Source organism: Triticum dicoccoides, chromosome 3B, assembly GCF_002162155.2.
Source record: "Triticum dicoccoides isolate Atlit2015 ecotype Zavitan chromosome 3B, WEW_v2.0, whole genome shotgun sequence".
In the NCBI taxonomy this organism is placed as follows: Eukaryota; Viridiplantae; Streptophyta; class Magnoliopsida; order Poales; family Poaceae; genus Triticum; species Triticum dicoccoides.
This window is the reverse complement of record NC_041385.1, coordinates 92,475,624-92,482,358: the sequence shown is the minus strand read 5'-3', so window position 1 is coordinate 92,482,358 and position 6,735 is coordinate 92,475,624.

The following is a 6,735-nucleotide window of genomic DNA, read 5'->3' as shown; positions in this document are numbered from 1 at the left end:
TTCCCCCCGTTGATGATCTCTCATCCATCGTTGCCGGCTAGGCTGCAGCGGCGGCGGGCCCCGTCTTCGAGTGAAGGGTGTGCTCCTCCATGCCGTGCAAAAACAACTCCCAATCATCGTTGATGTCGGACGATGTGTTGCTGTCGTCGCTTGCCATTGATCGGAAGGGAAGGGGACGGTGAAAGGAGAAGACGAAGAGAAGTGGAGTGGAGTGAGCTTTGATTGCAGTCTAGAGTTCGTCTGGAGTGGGGATATATGTGGGGGCGAGGTGGGTCAGGGTAGGCCGGTCCGACATGATGGATGCAGCCCGATCTCCCAATACCCTTCTTAGATTTGGGCTAGGTTTGAGGGGTGCCGATCCGTACGTCCGCGGCTGGTTTGTGGAGGCCGGCTGTCGCGGTTTTGTGACGTACACTGACAGAGCCGTCCATCCGATCAGTTTGAGGGGAATGGATGTTGAGTCGGTGGATTAAGGTGGTTGATGCAGAGGTGGAGGTCTTTTTTCCTCTTTTTATACTACAATAAAAAATAAATCAATTACACCGCTGGTGCTAGAACTTGGCGCAAACGGTCACTTTAGTGCTAGAACTTGTGGCATACATTGACTGGTGCAATAACTTGGCTTGGGCGTGCAAATACGGTGCAAATCACGTTTGATACGAAAACAACGATGACATGGCGTGCCAGCCTAGCATGGGGCCCGCCGTCAGCGACGGGAAGGCAGAGAGGAACGCGTGTGGCCTGTTTTTCTTTAAACCCCTTTGAATATTTTTATTTCTCATAAAAGCCCATGTCTATGCTTTGGAAGGCATTTTATTTATCCGCCTCTATGACACAAGGGCCCCAGCTGTCAGTACTTGGAAATTAAAAGGGTAAAAAATGAAATCCAGGGGTTGAGGTCCGACATGATGGATGCGGCCCGATCTCCCAATACCCTTCTTAGATTTGGGGTAGGTTTGAGGGGTGCCGATCCGTACGTCCGCGACTGGTTTGTGGAGGCCGGCTGTCACGGTTTTGTGACGGACACTAACAGAGCCGTCCATCCGATCAGTTTGAGGGGTATGAATTTTGAGTCGGTGGATTAAGGTGGTTGATGTAGAGGTGGAGGTCTTTTTCCCTCTTTTTATACTACAATAAAAAAATAAATTAATTACACCGCTGGTGCTAGAACTTGGCGCAAACGGTCACTTTACTGCTAGAACTTGTGGCATACATTGACTGGTGCAATAACTTGGCTTGGGCGTGCAAATACGGTGCAAATCACGTTTGATACGAAAACAACGATGACATGGCGTGCCAGCCTAGCATGGGGCCCGCCGTCAGCGACGGGAAGGCAGAGAGGAACGCGTGTGGCCTGTTTTTCTTTAAACCCCCTTGAATATTTTTATTTCTCATAAAAAGCCCATGTCTATGCTTTGGAAGGCATTTTATTTATCCGCCTCTATGACACAAGGGCCCCAGCTGTCAGTACTGGGAAATTAAAAGGGTAAAAAATGAAATCCGGGGGTCGAGGTCCGACATGATGGATGTGGCCCGATCTCCCAATACCCTTCTTAGATTTGGGCTAGGTTTGAGGGGTGCTGTCGTGGTTCTAAGTCTGACAGTAGAGTGGGGGTAGGTATAGAGAGGCAAGGTCCTAGCTATGGAGAGGTTGTAAACACAAAAGATGTACGAGTTTAGGCCCTTCTCGGAGGAAGTAAAAGCCCTACGTCTCGGAACCGGAGGCGGTCGAGTGGATTATGGGTATATGAGTTACAGGGGTGCGAACCCTTCTGCCTGTGGAGGGGGGTGGCTTATATAGAGTGCGCCAGGACCCCAACCAACCCACGTAATGAAGGGTTTAAGGTACATTAAGTCCGGGGCGTTACTGGTAACGCCCCACATAAAGTGTCTTAACTATTATAAAGTCTACTTAATTACAGACCGTTGCAGTGCAGAGTGCTTCTTGACCTTCTGGTGGTCGAGTGAGTCTTCGTGGTCGAGTCCTTCAAGTCAGTCGAGTGAGTTCCTCGTAGGTCGACTGGAAGGTGATCTCTTCTAAGGGTGTCCTTGGGCAGGGTACTTAGATCAGGTCTATGACCCTACCCTAGGTACATGACTCCATCATTAGCCCCCGAATGGATTGAGGCTTGAGTGATGAAGGAGTTGATGTTGTTTCCGATTAGCCTTCGCACACTGGTCGTGCGTTGTTTTGAACCAAAAAAAATCTCTTTGTTGATAGTGAGCAACTTTTCTTCAGTCGACTCGATCCATTCTTTTCTTTCGTCGAGTGATCTTTTGGACTTCGCCGATTTCCGAGTGACGGATCACAGGAAATCCCGCGTTCGACAGACCGATCTGCCGTTCGCGGATTCTGTGGGGTACGAAATTTGGGGAAGCGCGCGAAGCGGGGCGGACCGCGGCGCTCGGATGGGATAGGGCATAGACGCCTCGATCCCCGCGCCGCTTTTTTCGCCACGTATCACGTCCGCGCAATTGTTTCGGGATATAATTAGATCGACCGGGCCCACCTGTCATCCACTCGGAAAGGATCTTATAAATGCGCCCGGCGAGGGTTTTTTGAACAGTGCCTCAGCATTCTCTCTCTGCTTCCTTCGTCTCCGCCCAACGCGCTCGCTCTCGCCTCCGCACAACTTCTCTTCGCGCGTCTCGCCGGCAGCCATGGTCAAGGATAAGACGGCGGCGCTGGAACGCATGAAGAAGGCGTCGGCGATGGAGAAGGCAAAGGGGAGATCCACCAGTCGCGGAGGGTCTTCGTCTAGATCTCTCCTGCCGAAAGGCTGGGTCCAAGGAGACTGGATCCGGTCGACCATCACGGAGGCGGATCTCCTCGATATGGCCAACGACGGGCTGATCCCCCACGGAGCCGCAAGGCTTCCGGGGAAAGAGTGGCAGCCCCAGCGGGAAGAGGGTGAGTGCGTGCTTCTGGCCACCCATGTCGACCGCGGATTTTCTTTGCCACCGAGCGTTTTCTTTCGTGGTTTCTTGAACTTCTTTGGAGCGCAACTCCACCACTTCACCCCGAACTCCATCGCCTATCTCGCCGCGTTTGTGTCCATGTGTGAGAATTTTCTGGGTTGTCGACCGCATTGGGGATTGTTCAAGCATATATTCACGTGTCGCTCTCAGGCCGTGAAGAAGGCGAGCCCAGGCGACGAAAGAACCCAAGTTATCCAAATGTGTGGAGGTCTGGGGATCCAGGTGAGGAACAAGAGTACCTTCCCAGCCATGACGTTTCCCGAGTTGGTCAGAGGCTGGCAGTCGACCTGGTTCTACTGCCAGGATCAGCCGACGCCGGGGAAGTCGAGTGGACTCCCTCAGTTCACCATGGACCGAGTGAACAAGCCCTCCTCTCTGAAGGTGATTCCGGAGGAGAAAGCTGACGTGAAGATGTTGATGGAGCGCGTAGTTCAGTTGGTTCGGGAGGGAGTGACGGGTATGGATCTCCTGGAGGTGTTTCTTAGGCGTCGTATCCAGCCTCTTCAGTTCCGGAGCCATTGCATGTGGTTGTACCGCGGGACTGAAGATGAGACTCAGATCAATCCAGAAGCAGTCGACGATGCCACTCTGGAAAGGTGGATGGCCGCTGTTACTGGGAACAAGGATAACCCTCGTGGAGCCAGAAGGATTCCTCCACTCGACCACCTCAGTGTTCCAGACAAGGTATGTCTGCTCCACTTCCCATTGTATTCTTGTCATATTTATTTCTGTTTTCTCTGCCAATTGGTCGATTGACCTTTGTCTTGATGTCTATCAGGCCCTCACTGAGCTGTACTCGATGCCCAATGGGGCACAGGCTCCGACTGAGGAGGGAGAAGCGAGCAGGGGCGAGAGCCAGGAGGAGTGGGACTCGGATGCCGCTGAGGATGATGATGATGATGATGACGATGAGGAGGACGAAGAAGAGGAGGAGGAGGAGGTCGCACCGCCGCGCTCGGAAAGGCGGTCGAAGCTTGTCCATGACCCTGGGACTGAATGTGGCAAGGGGGTTGCGACTGTGGCGCAGTCGACCAAGCGCCCTCGGACCACTTCTCCGGTGCCGACTGAGAGGGCGTCAAAGCAGCCCAGGGCGGCCCCGTCAAAGCTGACCAAGCTCCTGTCGAAGATGAAGGTGTCCATCCCCACCATATCAGGGTAATCGTTGCTGCTTAAATCTTCCTGTTTTGTGCAAGCTTTATCTCTGGTTGACGTTTGAGCTAGTCGACTAATTCTTTGGGATTGCAGTGCTGCTACTTCTGAGACCTCAGTCGGGGCTGATGACCATGAGATGGAGGACGCAACCACCTCAAACCTTGGTACTATACTCTTAATTCCGTTTTTAGTCGACTGACTCATGATCTCTAATTTTGATTCTTTTCTGTAGCCCCATCCAACGTTGTTATCACTCTTCCTGATGATGATGAAGATGAGGAACCGCTGAAGCACAGAAGGAGCAGGAAAGCGTCTGCCGGCAGGGTGCCCCAGGATGTGACTGCGCCCGAGACTCTGGCCGCGGAGGAGGAGAACACCACTCGACACACTGTGTCCTTCGTAGATCCACTGACGAGTGCTCTCCCTGCTTCGTCGAGTGCCGCACAGCCCTCCCTCTTCACGACGCACCACATCCCAGAGGACCAAGCTGGGGCCGCGAAGGAGGCGATACGCCAGGCAGGGATCATGATGGAGCGGGTGAAGACCATCCGGGATGCGAGCCAGGCAGCTTACGACGCCAGTTCCGCCCTTCAAAGCAATGTTCAGGTCAGTCGACCATCGCTTGTTCTGTTAGGATATGCTATCAAAACTTTTCTTTCCGGAATTCATAGCAGTCACCCACTGGGTGTGTCGATTTAAACTCCGTGTTAGCGGGGGCACGCTGAGTGCACCCGCTGGGTGTAGTCCCCAAGGCTAAGGTCGACTGCTGGCAGTCGGCCTTAGGCTTTATAAGTTGAATCTTTCCGTCATTCGTCTGAGGCGAATGGATTTCTCAAAACCGGTGGGGGCACGCTGAGTGCACCCACTGGGTGTAGTCCTCGACACTGTGGTCGACTGCTTGCAGTCGATTACAGTCTTAAAGAATACATCTTGTTTTTTTTGAGGTCGACTGGTCGACTCTGTCTTCAATAGGATTAGTGGGGGCACGCTGAGTGCACCCACTGGGTGTAGTCCCCGAGACTACGGTCGAATGCTTGTATTCAGCTGTAGTCTTAGAAACGCATGATTTTTCCTTTTCCACTCGGAAGTGAATTTTCTTTGACATTTAGTCGATTGGTTCTTCGCAGAAATCCTGTGACCTTGCGGCTCGCTACACCGAGCTGGAAAACAAGCACATTCAGCTCGAGCTGGATTTGAAGCTGGTTCAGGAGAATCTGACGAAGGCAAAGGAGGAGGCCAAAGGTATGTTTGGTGAGGCCTCGACGACTGCTTTTTCCCTTCGTTTGTTTCAAAATCTGATCTTTCTATAACTTGCAGGTAAGGTGAGGGAGGCCCAACAGAAGAAAGACCTTGAACTAGCTGATAAGATCAAGCTTGCTGTCGAGAAGTTAGCTTCAGTCACCAAGTTTGAACAAGAAAATACCAATCTGAAAGCTGCTCTTGGGATCGCCAACGAGGAAGTCAGTCGACTGAAAACTGACAAAGCTGCCCTGACCGACCAAGTCAACCAGTTGACTGGGAAGAAAAATGATCTGGAGGCCTTCCTGAGTGGTCTTGCCAAGAAGCTGTTCCTTATGCTTGAAGGTAACCCTTTACTCTCAACAATCATTTTCAACTGTGATTTTTCCATTCGACCATTGCCTTGACTCGGTGATTGTCCTTGCAGAATTTTGTCAAAACTTTGAAGAAGAGACTAGCCGGCTGGAACCAAACCTTGACCCCATCAATTCTCCGGTGAACGACGAAGTTGCCATGAACGTTTTCCGACTGGAGTCCCGTGTTGCAGCTGTCGTGGACTATCTTGCAAGGCTGAAGGTCGCCACATCTCGCATCGACTCATCGCTCTGGCCCAGGGAGACACTCCAGAACGACCTTGAGTCGCTGATGGCTCGCCTGAACACGGTCCCTGGTCGAGTGCAGGAGTGGAAAAAGTCGTCGGCTCGGTGCGGTGCAGATGTTGCTCTGTGTCTGGCCCGAGTCCGCTGCAAAGATGCACGAGAAGACAAACTCGCGGCTCTCCGAGTGGCCAACACCAAGAAACACGACTTCAGGTCCTTCATGGAAACCTTCATTGCTGCCGCCACTCGGATCGCAGATGGAATTGATCTTGATGAGTTTGTCACTCCTTCCAGCCCTCCACAGGAGGGGTAAAAAACTTCTTTTAAGCTCGACACTTTAAATTTGCCTCGGTATGCCGAGTGGAGTTGTAACCGATAAACCTTAACAGGCTTAGCGCCTGAGCACTTTCGGTTCCTTTAGGTATCGATCCGAACTTGGATTTGATGTTTGAATATGATTGTTTTTGGCTCGAAATGTCTTTTTGCAGGTTCAAAGCAAGACGCTTACTGCAGTCGACTTATTCCTTAATCCACTTAGGCGAGCGCTGGGCTGCAGCTAAGCCCCCGAGTGTGAGGTTTACTCTTCACTCGGTAGGGTTTTGATATCTTAGGCGAGCACTGGGCTGCCGCTAAGCCCCCGAGTGAGAGGTTTGCTCTTCACTCGGCAGGATTTTCATATCTTAGGCGAGCACTGGGCTGCAGCTAAGCCCCTGAGTGAGAGGTTTGCTCTTCACTCGGTAGGATTTTGATATCTTAGGCGAGCACT